This window comes from Canis lupus, chromosome 19 (assembly GCF_011100685.1).
Source record: "Canis lupus familiaris isolate Mischka breed German Shepherd chromosome 19, alternate assembly UU_Cfam_GSD_1.0, whole genome shotgun sequence".
Lineage (NCBI taxonomy): Eukaryota > Metazoa > Chordata > Mammalia > Carnivora > Canidae > Canis > Canis lupus.
Genome location: NC_049240.1, coordinates 1,543,954 through 1,558,699, shown reverse-complemented (window position 1 = coordinate 1,558,699; position 14,746 = coordinate 1,543,954). Strand labels below are relative to the sequence as shown.

At 44.0% G+C, this 14,746-nt stretch overlaps 1 protein-coding gene across 5 annotated transcripts in view; it reads right to left on the bottom strand.

Moving 5' to 3' along the window:
* The window catches only part of INPP4B (inositol polyphosphate-4-phosphatase type II B), a 366,072-nt gene extending 351,703 nt beyond the window's left edge, over positions 1–14,369 (bottom strand). For all 5 annotated transcript variants that reach the window (XM_038564555.1, XM_038564564.1, XM_038564554.1 and 2 more), the window contains exons 1-2: positions 14,198–14,369; positions 13,671–13,727 (exon numbers count right to left, since the gene is read on the bottom strand). The gene's annotated coding sequence lies outside the window, so the exon portion shown is untranslated. The remainder of the gene's footprint in view (positions 1–13,670; positions 13,728–14,197) is intronic.
* Between the last annotated feature and the right edge of the window lie 377 nt (positions 14,370–14,746).

Here is a 14,746-nt window from a genome sequence, read left to right as displayed (position 1 = left end):
GGTCAAGGCCTTCCTTGTTCGCCACGAGGCGCGTGACCGCCAGGCAGGACAACGACTCCGCATTCGGGGCCACCTGCTGCCCAGGGAAACCGGCCGTGTCGGGGGACAACCGAATGGCCAACCGTCAGCCCGTGTTGCCCCCAGCGCGACCTTCAAGGTGAGGCCGCCGTGGGACAAGGAGGGTGAGGGCGGGAGCCGTGGGGCCCGGGCTGACCCGGAGCCCACCTTCGGGGCCTGCTGTTGAAGGAGCGGGCAACGTCCTCCTCGCCCTCAGCGCCACCCGCGTCCCCCGCAGGCCTGCTGGAAACCCACGACCGTGAGCCTGTTGTCTTCCTGGGGCCCCCGGCAGCCACCTGCCCTCTACTCACCTATGGCCTGGCCGCCTGTGGGCCGCTTCCCACCGACCGTCCTCACTGCCGCCCCCGGCACCTGTGCTCGCTCTGCCTCGGCCCGGCCGCCTGGTTCCTGGCAAGGCCCCGCCGAGGCGCCCCGCTGCTCCCCGGCCCAGAGCCGGGCCCTGGCCGCACCTCGGAGGGCAGGTGACGGGAGGCCGGGCCAGCGTGCCGGGGTCCTCACAGGTGGTGGCCTCTGGGGTCCAGCAGTGGCCGGATACGCCGGGAGCGGGGCCTTGAGAAAACACAAGGTTCCAACCACAGGGATACGCGGCGACACGGGGAGGGAAAGGGCTTGGCAGAAAACAAGTGACCGGCCCCGTACTCGCCTTCCCTTCCGGACGGACCACGCCGGGGCTCCGCTCATGCCGCGTCGGAGCCTCTGCCGCTGCTGTGGAGGCGATGCCCGGCGGGACCAGCAGCCCAGCTGCCTCCGTGCTCCGGGCCCTTCCCGAGCGCAGCTTTCGGGCGTGCTCTGGGTTATCGCCTTCTGTGCATCACGTTAATCTTCAGAACAGATTTAAGGTAGAACTCCAGCCTCATGGGGGCTGGGGGGGGCGGTGGAGGTTAAAAAAGCAATTTGTTCCACTTAGTAATTGGAGAAAAAAGAAAGTGAATTTGAGCTCCTAATTCTAAAGTCCTCTCTCTGTTCTATCTGGAGTCGCCTTTCAGTTTTAACCTACGAAAATCCTCCGACTTTTATCATCATTTTAAAAAGATACAGGGCAGCCCCGGTGGCCCAGCGGTTTAGGGCCGTCCTCGGCCCAGGGCGTGACCCCAAGTCCTGGGATCGAGTCCCACATCGGGCTCCCTGCATGGAGCCTGCTTCTCCCTCTGCCTGTGTCTCTGCCTCTCTCTCTATGTCTCACGAATAAATAAATAAAATCTTAAAAAAATAAAATAAAAAAATAAAAAGATACTAGGGCAGATATAGAGAGAAAGGAGGAAGGTCTAGGAGACATATATTTTATTTATATTATTTTCTTTCCTACAGATAGAAATCTATAGAAAACGTTTATCAATCTAGGGTTCAATGACCAAATTCCAGAATCCCCAGGAAAGAACAAAACAAAGCAACGCAAAACGGAACATTGCGTTAGATATTTTTACACTTCTACGTAAACCATGCTCTCTCGGTGAGACACTCATCTCTATAACTTTTACTTGGTCCTGACGGGGATATGCTTTCATAGACAAGCCACCATGAAAAAAAAAATCAAGAATAAAAATGCTTAAAAAATAATTTTATTATAAAAAAAAGAATAAAAATGTTAAATAATCAAAGTTTCAGAATACACTCTGATGATCTGAACATATCCCATTGCCCAGATCCACCATTCTGGTCAAGTAACAAAGGGGTAATGTTTTCTTCCTTTGCTTCATTGAATCACCGGGCTCCCTTTTGGAGATTGCAACCTCAGTCGAGAAATCGCCTTGAGTCACAAAGACTATGAAATGAAATCTCGTCGAAACTAGCAACATCTTGAAGTTCCAAAGGACAGAACGCAAAGCAGCGATGCAGGGAGCTCAGCGCAGCAGGTAGACGGACTGTTCCTTTGCTTCATTGAAAATCAGAGGTCAGTCTGTTGCTCCTTTGCTTCAAATTAGGGTAAGAACAATGTTGGTCCCCGCCCGTCCCCCGCAACCGCCCGTATTCAAAGTAAAAGCAAAAAGCTCAATCAGCTCCTGCGATAGGGCTCCTTGAGCTCAGCAAACTCAAAACCAAGCCAGATCTGCAACATGATTCCCGTAGATTTCTAACGATGACCCGCTGTCCCAACAGGAAGCCCTCGGACGCCCTGGGAGCGCAATCGGCCATCTGATTTGTTAGGCTTTGCTCTGTGTCCATCATGAAAAATGAGAGCATCCCGAAGAATTCATCACCAAGTGAAGACACGCAGACACGCTTGCTTTGAACCCCATCATCCCTTAGCAACAGGTTGGTCACAGACGCCTCACCATCATCGCTCTTCAAAATGTTATAAGAAAGTGTTTGAACAGAAACCGGTGGTTGTCTCGTGAGGGACGGGAGCACCCAGGCCTAGAAACGAGGCAGCAGAGCACCCTGGGCCCGGCTGGCTCGTGGCCACGCCGGGGACTAGAGGGAAGAGCTTCTGCTCTACCGTGAGCTTCCCACGTCTCTCCAGCGTGTGGTCGCTCCGGGCGCTATACAAAGAAAAGGAGCTTTCACCGGATATTCCAGAAAAGACAGAAATCTCACAGAAACTTTTTTTTTTCCTATAAATACTTCATGTGACACACTGGATGTTGCTTTCTTACCAAAAACTTGTAAAACCTGGTCGCCAGCCCCAAAAACACTTAAAAAAAATTGCTACCACCCAGCAAAGGTTGAAAGAAATAACACGAGAGGGTTGCACAGCAGTTCACTAGATGCTCGGGGACGTTCACTGTCCTTCCCCGTGATCCGGAAAAGTAAAGGATGGGACTTGCTTGTCTGCATTTAAGATGACGGGTTTCTCCCTCCGATACCTTTATTCAGCAAACTGCATGTTCCAGATACAGTGACGGCTGGAAGCCCATTTCAAGCCCATCTTAAGAAGCACGAATGTACAGAAAGAATTTTAATTTGGCCGGAGGTTGATTCCTTTTCTCACATGTGCTAATAAAGAAGAGGACTCCGAGGAAGCGCCACGTCAGCAGAGCAAGCGGCCCGGACCCCCGTGACCACCGTCGCACGCAAACGCCCAAGGCCAGCTCAGCACCACGGGCTCAGGCAAAACTAAAACCAAAACTTTGATTGTGTCTGTGGGACATTCCTAATGTAGACATCAGAAGTTATTAATTCACAGAACTGGCTGAATTCCTTATGATGATACATTTCAGGTTCCAATTAGTATTGACTACATTATCTAGAGTTTCTGATGATTGATTGCTTATTTTCTTTTGAAATTTGAAATTTCAAAGTAAGACAGATAATGAATTTAATTAGAATTTTATCTTCTGCTTTTTATTGTAACAGGCAAGAATAAATGTATATATGTAATTATTATAATTTCACTTTAGCTCTCCAGGGAGGTTCAGAGAGTGCCTGAGGTCATCTGCAAAGAACACAGTGCGGCCTAACCAGGCTTTCTCGTCCATACCACCTACTGTGTACGGATAATGAGTCTCAAGTCTTTCACTGTGCGCAGGCCCCTTACTCTCCAATGTGTACAAAATCACACACTCTACCTGAAAACTTTGACTCAACAAGAATGCACTGCGATGAAAGTAAGAGCAAACCACATGTAATGAAAAAAAGAAAGAAAAGAGAGAATTCAGTCACTGAACTTGAACTGGACAGAAGATCTATGATCTAGGAAACAGCTGAGGTTGAGCAGTGAGGTTCAAGCCATTATTCTACCTGCAAATCCATCTCGCATTTCTCTGGTGCATCTCATGGAGCTAAAGAAAATCCTGGATCGGTTTGACAAATGCCCTTTGTTATGTGGGTTAATCTTTTGTGATCCGCTGCAGTACATTGAGGCTCACCACTCAGATGATGTGATATTCAAGCTCAAATCTTACGTGAGAACGCGTCATTAACTTATGTCTGATACTGAATCAAACAGGTATAGACTTTTCTTCTTCCTGTCCCATCTTCCCAATCTCAGGCTGAAGCCCTTCAACTTCTAGGATTGCTTTGATCCCACGTGTAAGAATTAAGGAATGGAAATATCATAATTACGAATTCATATGACATGCATTTACTGAGCATCTACTATATGGGATGTTGTCTGTAAACAGAAAATTCCCTTTTATATTCCGTCCTTGGCAAAGTACTAATTTCAGTCTTTGAATAGAGTGACCAACATAACACCCACCTCCACACCTTTTTCTCCCTCCTGCTTCTGACCCCTGACCCATTTCCAAACCTCCCCACACACACACTTTTAGCACTTAACATTTCCTGACTCTTTTCCCTTTAGTAAAATACTCTGACACTCTTCATCTTTTATCCTTTGTCTGAAAGTTGATGAAGTGTCTTTGTTTGACTATTTCTTGTGATTTTTCTGTGGCCTTCTTTCTATAATTTGACTACGTGTTAGTCTGGTATGTACACCCGAATCGCTTTCACATGGCACTTACTGTTACCGTAATTTGTCATGAGAGAGGTCGTATAGCAATATGGTTAGGAAGCCTATTATGGGGGCACCTGGGTAGCTCTGTCAATTAAGAATCCTACTCAAGATTTTAGCTTAAGTCAGGATCTCAGGGTCCTGGGATGGAGCCCTGAGTCTAGCTCCACACTCAGGGGGTCATTGCTTAGATTCTCTCTCTCCCTCTTCTTCTGCCCATCTCCCCACTCATGCTCTCTCTCTCTCTCAAATAAATATCTAAGAGAGAGAGAGAGAGAGAGAAGAAAGAAGAAAGAAAGAAGAAAGAAAGAAAGAAAGAAAGAAAGAAAGAGAGAGAAGAGAACGGAAAGAAAGAACGAGAAAATCGAAGAAAGAAGAGCCAGCAAGAAATCCACGCGCCCTCTTCCCGACCCTCCCTCCCTCCCTCCCTCCCTCCATCACCTCCCCTCATCCCTCGGCCCTCCCTCCATCCCTCCCTCCCTCACTCCCTCCCTCCCCCTCCCTCCCTCCCTCCTCCCCGCCCAGCCCGCCCCCCTCCCGCGCCTCCCTCCCTCCCTCTTGCCCTCCCTCCCCTCCCTACCGCCCTCAATAAAGAAAGAAAGAAAGAAAGAAAGAAAAGAAAGAAAGAAAGAAAGCCTATTATGGATCCAGACTGCTGATGCTCTGCCAATTTGGGGCCTTAGCTATACTCCCCTTAGCCATACTATCCCTTAGTTTCCTCACTATAAATTGGTAATACTTGCCCAATTAATTGTAGAGAATACTAAATAAATTGATATTTGCAAAGTTTTTAGGCATTCCATTTCTAGTAAAGATTAATACAACAAAACACTCTATCTCCACTGATTAGAAGTAAACACAAAAAGCAAGCTACCCGAGGATTTTAAAAAATAAATAAAAATGGGAAAATTGTGAGAAGGAGCTACAACATAGAGAAGTAAACCACATGAGGGTGAATTTTTCACTTTTCCCATTTTCCTTGTGCTTTTGACCTGAAGGCAACCTCATTTCTTTGCACAGGCCATAAGGCTGGGACAGTTTTTTTTTGACTGAGATCATATAAGTATGTATTCAGAACATAATGATATTAGGCTAAAATCCAATAACAGAAAAATATCTGGAAAATTTAAATGTTTGAGAATTAGGCAACATACTTCTATTTAACCACTGGTCCAAAGAGAAAGTCACAAAAGTAATCAGAAAATAATTTGAATTTTGAAAATAAAAAATATATGAAAATTTATGATATGCAACTGAAGTGGTACTGATAGAAATTTAGAATGCTAATATCAGGGACGCCTGGATGGCTCAGCAGTTGAGTGTCTGCCTTTGGCTCAGGTCCTGATCCCAGGATCTGGGATCGAGTCCCACATTGAGCTTCCTGCATGGGGACTGCTTCTCCCTCTGCCTCTGCCTCTCTCTCTCTCTCTCTCTCTCTGTCTCTCATAAATAAATAAATAAATAAATAAATAAATAAATAAATAAATAAAAAATCTTAAAAAAATAGAATGCTAATATCAGGAAAGTCTTAAGCCTGTGATCTAATGTGTTTTGGGAAACTAGAAAGAATACATTAAACAAAGAATTAGAAGGAAGAGAATAATAAAAACAAAAGCAGAAATCAATATGAGTAAAAATTAAAACAACTGAGAAAACCAATGACACCAAAATCTGTTTCTTTGAAAAGATAAATAAAATTGATAAACTCTAGCTAGATAGACCACGATAAAATGGAGCTATGAATTACAATATTGGAATGGGAAAAAAAGACATTATTATGGATCACTGACCTTAAAATGATAATAAAGAACTATTCTGAACAATATGAAGATTTTAAAAAGTAACAGATGATATTGAATAATTTCTTGAATAAAAACTATTTACCCAAGAAGAAATAGATAACCTGAATAGTCCTATACCTATTAGAGAAGTTGAATTCATATTAAAATACTAAAAATAAAACTCCAGGCTATACGGTCTTCATGGTGAATTGTACTACAAATTGGAAGAATAATAACAAATTACATTCAAACTTTCAAATCTAATCTCAAACTCTTTGAGAAAACAGAAAATGAATACCTCCCAATTCGTTTTATGAGCTCCACATTATCCTGATACAAAACCAAAGACAGTATAAGAAAAGAAAAATATGTACCTATATCTCTCATATACTTACATTAAAAAATTATCAACAAAACCTTGGCTCTAACAAATACAATCAATAGTATATAAAAAGGGTCTGTTCCAGGATAAACCAGCATCCAGAGTGTTTTTTCCAGGAATGCAAAACTACTTTAACATATATCAAAATATCTATTAATGCAATTCACTATATCAAAAGACTAAAAAAGCAAAACATTCCAAAGATGAAGAAAAAAAGTACTTGAGGAAATTCAATATGCATAAAATAAGACTCTCATCCATATAATTAAGAAAACTCTCAGCAATTTATAAATAAAGGAGAAGTACTTTACCTCAATAATGGGCATCTACAAAAATCCTACAGCTATCATGATAACTGAATTATAAAGACTCAGTACTTTACTGTTAAGATGAGGAATAAGGTAAGACTTCCACTCTCTCTCTTTTTTAAGACTTTTGCTTTTATCTGCCTCTTCAATTTCATACTGGTTGTCTTAGTACAGTGATTCAAGGAAAAGAATTATAAGACATACAGCTTGAAAATGAATAACTAATGCTGTCTCTATTTGCAGCCAACATGAGTGTCTATGTAGAAAATAGTCAAAAATATCTACAGAAAAGCTAGGAATAAGTTTATCAAAGTTGCACAATATCAGGTCTAAATACAAAAATCAAGTGCTTATAAACTACAATGAAAATGGGAAAATTGGGCAGCCTGGGTAGCTCAATGATTTAGCACCGCCTTCAGCCCAGGACGTGACCCCGGGGTCCCAGGATCGAGTCCCGCATTGGGCTCCCTGCATGGAGCCTGCTTCTCCCTGTGCCTGTGTCTCTGCCTCTCTCTGTCTCTGTGTCTCTCATGAATAAATAAATAAAAATATTAAAAAAAAAAGAAAATGAAGTTTAAAAAAATATCATTTACTATAGTATCAAAAAACAACAATTTTAGGGACAAATTAAACAAAATATGTATAGGATCTGTATGTTATAATCTATAAAACACTGATGAAAGAGACAATATAAAATGAAATTGTATTTATATGCTATTTGTTTTAATTATTTATTATTATATTTATCTATTTATTTATTGAAGATATTTAAAATGTTCATGAATGGAAAAATTTATTATTGTTAAGATATAAGTTCTCCCTAACAGATATTTAGCCCTGTAGATCCTTAGGAAGATAAATAAAAATCATAATGGGTTATTATTATATATGTATTAGCATGGCTATAATTAAATATTTTTTAAGGGGATCCCTGGGTGGCGCAGCGGTTTGGCGCCTGCCTTTGGCCCAGGGCGCGATCCTGGAGACCCGGGATCGAATCCCACATCAGGCTCCCGGTGCATGGAGCCTGCTTCTCCCTCTGCCTATGTCTCTGCCTCTCTCTCTCTCTCTCTGTGTGTGTGACTATCATAAATAAATAAAAATTTAAAAAAAAAATTAATAAATAAATATTTTTTAAGTTGGCAATGCCAATCTTTGACAAGTATGTGAACCAATGGGGATTCTTATACATTGATTATAGGAAGGCAAAATAGTATGTCTACTTAGAAAAAAAAAAATCTATCAGCTTCTTAAAAAGTTAACCATACACCTACCATATCATCCAGCAATCTTGCTCCTATTTATTTCCCCAAGAGAAATGGAATTTATGGCCACACAAAAACCTATATTTAATTTTTTTAACTAAAAATTAAAAATTTCTTTGATTTTTCTAAAAATTTTCTAAAAACCTAAAATTTCTTCAAATGATGAATTGGTAAATCACCTTAAGTACAACCATAAGATGGAATATTACTCAGTAATAAAAAGCAATATATCATTGATACCCACAAAACTTCAATGACTCTTAAGCACATTATAGTAAGGAAAAGAAGCCAGATTCAAAGGGCTACAGAGTGTATAATTCAATTTCTATGGCATTCTGAAAAATGTAAATTATGGAAACAGAACACAGATGGGTGATTTCTCATGGTTGGCGATGGGCAGAAGAGGCTGACCATAAAGGGGCAGGAGGCTGAAGATGTTCAGGTGAGTGTTCTGTATCTTAATACAGTGAGTAGTGGGAAGTATATGACTGTTCGTGTTTGTCAAAAAAAATCTAGAACTGTACACCAGAAAGCATGCATTTTACTGAATGTAGATTTTTAAATAGTGAATATAAAAGAAACAGAAAGAGATTAGAAGAGATAGCAAGTGGTCAATAAATATTACTAGAATTATTAATTTACGATATTCACTATGACTAACACAGCTAGAGAAGTGGAAGATGCTTTGGAAGTGGGATGCTTTGTCCAATAATCAATGTGAACTTAATCAAGTGGAATGTAGAATCGTGAAAGGAAGCAAAAGAATCTGTTCTATGAAGGACTAAGAAGAAGAAACTGGGAACAAAAATATTGATTTATAGTGAGTGAGAGTCCAATTACCAAGAATTAATTGATAAGCTCAAGTCTGATCTGATGGGCATCACTAAATAGGGGCTCTCTTGAGTTTGGGGTGAGGGGTGGGGAAGCAGTAGAAGAGGATGCTGAGAGCTGCCCCTTCAGTATCACGTGTGTGTCCGAATCATCAGTGAGGAGGGATACCCAGAGTAGGTTCCATAGGAGACGGGTTTGCAGGCAGGTGTCTCAGGATCAGAACACATGGACCACTGGGTGCAGAGTCCCACCCCGGACTCTGAGGACGCGGCCACCAAAACTAAGGACACATTCAGAAACCCAAATTGGAGGATCCCTGGGTGGCTTGGCAGTTTGGTGCCTGCCTTTGGCCCAGGGCATGATCCGGGAGACCCGGGATCGAGTCCCATGTCGGGCTCCCTGCATGGAGCCTGCTTCTCCCTCTGCCTGTGTCTCTGCCTCTCTCTCTCTCTCTCTCTCTCTCTCTATGTTTACCATCAATCAATCAATCAATCAATCTTTAAAAACAAACAAAAGAAGAAACCCAAATGGACTTGGACAACTGAGTCATCTCTGCCTCTCTCTCTCTATGTCTATCATAAATAAATAAATAAATAAATCAATCAATCAATCAATCAATCAATCAATCAATCTTCAAAAAAAAAAAAAAGAAACCCAAATGTACTTGGACAACTGATTCATCTCTGCCTCTCTCTGTCTCTCTGTCTCTCTCTCTCTCTATGTCTATCATAAATCAATCAATCAATCAATCTTAAAAAAAAAAAAGAAACCCAAATGGACTTGGACAACTGATTCATCTCTGCCTCTCTCTCTCTCCCTATGTCTATAATAAATAAATAAATAAATAAATAAATAAATAAATAAATAAATAAACAAATAATAAATCTTAAAAAAAAAGAAACCCAAATGGACTTAGACAACTGATTCATCTCATCAGTAACCTGGACACCAATACGGAAGCAAGCGGTAAACTCCGCCGGAGGTTCACTTCTTTGGAGAGTTTTTGGTAAAAGCAAACAGGATGGAGTAGAGGCTGGAAGGAAAAGAGCCACTGGCATATAGAGCTGAGCTTTCACTGGCTCTCAGGTTCCTTCCCACCGTCTCTCGGGTTCCTTCCCACCGATGGGCAACCGGGGGCGGTGCCTGAAAGCAGACAGACAGACAGCCGGCCAGCCAGACAGCTAAGAGAAGTGTCTCGGGAGATTCCTGCGACTGCTTCAACAGACATGATATGTAATTGGGCGTGGAGAGGTTTGTACAACAAAAATGTGCAGATAGATAAAAGCGAGAGGAGAATAGCGGTAAAAGAAGAGAGCAAGACTGAAAGACAAAGAAAGAAGAAAATATTGAAAATCAAGGTCATGAAAGCAAAGAGAAAAAGCTCCCAATGTAGGAGATGCATCAGCAACAGGAAATGGGCTAATCTGATGGGAGCGGAGCCCAGGGAGAGGCAGCAGGAAGCGGTGCGTTCTCGCTGAGTGCATCATCACAGGAGGGCGAGGCCCCGCTCCGGAGGCCAGACGGGGTGCTTGTGAACCAGGAGCCGGGACAGTGTGCGCTGCCCTCCTCCCGGCCCTCCTCCCGGCCCTCCTCCCGGCGGGCTCACTGCTCCACCCCATCAAGCAAAGGCTACGCGAGCACCTATCGTGCCCAACAGCATGCACAGTGCGGTAGTTCAGAAATGATATATGTCCCTCTGCTTTCCAGTGGGGCGGTGACCCGAAGACCAGAACCCACAGATCTATGGGGAAAAATGGAAAAGCTCGAGGAGAAGGATCAAGGAGTCTGCTACTGGGTCTTTGCCTCCAGTGGTACAGAATCAATAAGCACTTTCTGAATGTCTCGTATTTGTAATATTCACTGCCGGATATTATTTTGTGTTTTCTCAAATTTACTTCTGTCTCCCGTGACTTCTTTCTCTTCTCCCTTTCAAGAGCTTGATAAATCTAGACCCGTCCTGTGTATCGGCCAGTGTGCAAGTGGAAAGACAGAAACGCTGTTGAGTGGGATTTAAGGTTCCATTTTATTTATTTATTTATTTATTTATTTATTTATTATTTACTTATATATATATTTTTTAAGGTTCCATTTTAGGGGTGAGTAAACTGAGATTACAAATGCCTAGGAAACGTGCCACAGGTCAGGCAGGGAATAAGTTAGGGGACAGGGATTCAACACAGGCCTCAAGACTTTATGGTTTTAACCATTGTTTCTACCCTGAAAAACCACAATTGATGAGGACTCAAAGACTAGTCATTTGGCAGAGAAAATTCCTCCTGAGGGAGAAGACAGCAAAGTTCAGTTTCGTGCCAGATGACTTGTTCCCCAGAGGCCAGCTCCTTCCATCGGGCTGAGATATCACCACTTCCTATTGTTATCCCTACTTTCATGTGGATCTCTCTCTCTCTCTTTAGCCACTTCAATTAGGATTTCTAATTAGATTTCAAATTTGAGACCTCTCTACGAGAAAGCAAATGGCAAGAATGGCGATTAAAGGACAGCTGTCTCTTGTCTTTCTGGGGATGAATCGAGGCTTTTTGTTTCTAAGTTATGAAATCTTGGGCAACTGTTCATGTGTTTTTCTTACTGTTGTTGTAAGAAGAGTTAACGGAACTGAAAGACGCTGGATTGATCTAAAAAAGCCGATGCCCTTCCGTGCAGATGCTTCTCAGCGCCCGTCCTCCGGAGTAAGTGTAAGTTAAGTCTGATATCCTGGCTTCTCAAGACTTTTATTGGGGCGCCCGGGTGGCTCAGTGGTCGAGCATCTACCTTCAGCCCAGGGCATGACCCCGGGGTCCCGGGATCGAGTCCCACGTCGGGCTCCCCGCACGGAGCCTGCTTCTCCCTCTGCCTGTGTCTCTGCCTCTCTCTGTGTCTCTCACGAATAAATAAATAACATCTTTAAAAAAGAAACTTTCATTGCCATAAATAGAGAATCTCCACATAGTATATGAAGTCAGATCACCCCGAGGCGCTACCCCAAGTCATTCTCGTCACTGTAAGATTCTTTCAAACTATGAGAATTTTACCAATCAAGGAGAATAAGCATTTTCAACGCAAAGGAATAAGGTTCAGAGCAGCTGAGATGCAAACTTTCTTTATGACTTTATTTTGTCTGACTTAAGAGAGCAAACATCATGGATAGTGATGATGAGAATTATTTAGGAAGCCCTTACTCCGTATTATTTTCACATGAAAAGTATACTTGGGATTTGGAGCAATGAACCATAGAATTCAGGTCATGAAAAAATCTTCTGCTTGAAAAAAACTAAACCACTGAAGCAAACGGATTTGTTTCTTCCAGCTTGAATTATCTGGATTTCGGTAAATTAGCAAATCACCCAACATAATCTGATGTGCACAGCCAAGGAGTAAGTCAAATTACCGAAAAGCAGGCCAGCCTAGGAAGTCGAAGGAACCTCTTCAAATTCATATTTGAATTAGAAACATTTTCTAATTCCAACACGAAACCAGCTTTGGGAAACACCAGGTCAGATAAAGGCGACGACACGTACGTGGACATAGACGTCGAGCTTTGTTTGCTTATTTACTGCTTATTATAGGGTCTCTAAACCTCTCACATCAAAGCTCCTGAAAGTGTGACAGTATTCAGAAAAATCTCAAAATTCCTTGATTCCAGACCATTTGACGCGGAACACGTGCTGGAACTCGTGCTAGGGGGGGCGGGCACGTGGAGATGTCTGTAGGACGGGGAGACACTCCACGGAGCCTGGGCCAGTGAGGAAGGGGGGGCAGGCGGGAGACCCGGGAGCATCTGTATCCCGGGGGTCAGGAGAAGAGACCAAGGGACGTGACACGGCAACGCCAAGGGCGCGAGGTCACCCCGCAGGCCCGGGCCACAGGCCCCAGTGCGCAGGAAGGTCCCGGTGGGACGGGCCAGCTCCCGTGCGCATCTTCACCCAATTACCAACTCGGCGTCGTCTGGGGTCTCCCTCTACAACTGTGACTCTGTCGCCATGTCATCCTCTTACCAATTACCTGCTGTTCCCTCTTCCTGGACACTTCCCCCCCAGACTGCAGCTCTTAGTCTAAGTGCTACTTTCCGAAACACCCTCCGGTTGCCAGCCCACAACAGATCCCCCCTTGTCTCCTGATATCGCCCGCATTCCCCTTCACGGCGCTCATCACGGTTTTTATTCATAGGTTGATATTTGCTTATTCATTCCATGTCCCCTCCGCAAGACTGGGGGCCCCCTTCAGGGCAGCGACGGGCCATCCTGCTTCGTTCGGTTCCATAAAATCACCAACTACCTCACAGGTGAGTGTTTGCCGTATCACAAGCTTTTAACGACTATGCGTCGGTTTAATAAACAATTATTATTTAATCGCTTCACATTTCTATCAAGGCCTGGCCTACCTGAAACTCTCAAAAGTAACTCAGTGAATACACAGAAGTCAATCCCTCTTAGGATGTGATCACCCGTCATCTACAGCCTGGGGTCCCACATATTCGAAGACGCCAAACTAGCATCTTTGTGACACATCTTTCTAATAATAAGGGCTATAGGATTCATCTAGCCCTTATCCAAGGGATTTATAGGATTCAAGGATCCTCAACCTAAATGAATATCATGAGTTAATGGCGGAGAGTCGTTCTCGTGCCTGCCTTACTCTTGCACTCGCCACGCAGCCGCGCTCTTCAGTTATTCCTTTGCTGACTTCAGAGCTCTGTAGAGGGCAAAGGACACCGTTAGGACGTGTTTCACTGGGAACTTTTCTCAGTAAAACAGACCTAGCTAAACTATCCCCCATGTCCATGACGCCCCTCACTCCAGAGCTGAGGACCCTCCACCGGGAGTCCTGGGGCCGTAGCTGCTTCTCGCCTGTATTCCTCTGCTAGGAAGACTCCAAGCCGCCCCTATTCCTCTGCGTACACGAGCCAGGCACTGTATCCTAGGCTACGTGGATTAGCTCACTCACTCCTTATACCTTACGCTCAGGCAGCGGTCGACTCAACAGCCTGCGTGACTCAACCCCTGCACATTCCAACTTACAGCCTGTCTTCAAGACCAGCCTTCGGCCAGTTCCTGAGATAACCCCTGCGCTCTTGGAATAGCCCGCCTGGTAAGAGAATTTTTGGACCCCGGTGCCTTGGCTTATGCTCTTGCAGTTTGCCCAGATCCATTTACGGTGAACACCTGTTTTTGCTTTGGGGGCAGGGAGGCTAAAGCCCCAGGAGCTGAGGTTCATCGCTGGGAGCTGCAGGCTCGGTGCCGGACCCCTAACGACACTATATGACTGGCCCCCATTAAAATCCTAGAGACAAAATTCGGCTGAGCTTCTTCCCTGGTGGACCACGCGTCACGTGAATTGTCACACAACGTTCCGGGGAGAATTAAGCTCATCCCCTGGGATTCCACTGGAATCCACTGGAATTCCACTGGAAAGGAACATCAGGACGTTGGCAGAGGGACTTTGCCTCCCCTTTGCTGATCATAACCTGTTTACTCTCACTGTAGTAAACCGTGAGTTCTTCTAGCAAATCATCGAGCCTGCAGGTGACCTTGGGGACCCCGCCCCTAACATAACCAGCTGTGAGGTAGGCACTCCTGTTACCCGCCTTTCCTAGACAGAGAAGTTGGCAAAGGAAGAGGAGGCACCTCAAAGTCCCATGTCTACTTTACGTGTCAGTATTTAAATTTGAACCTAATGACCTGGTTCCAGAGGCTGGGCATTTTATATGTTTC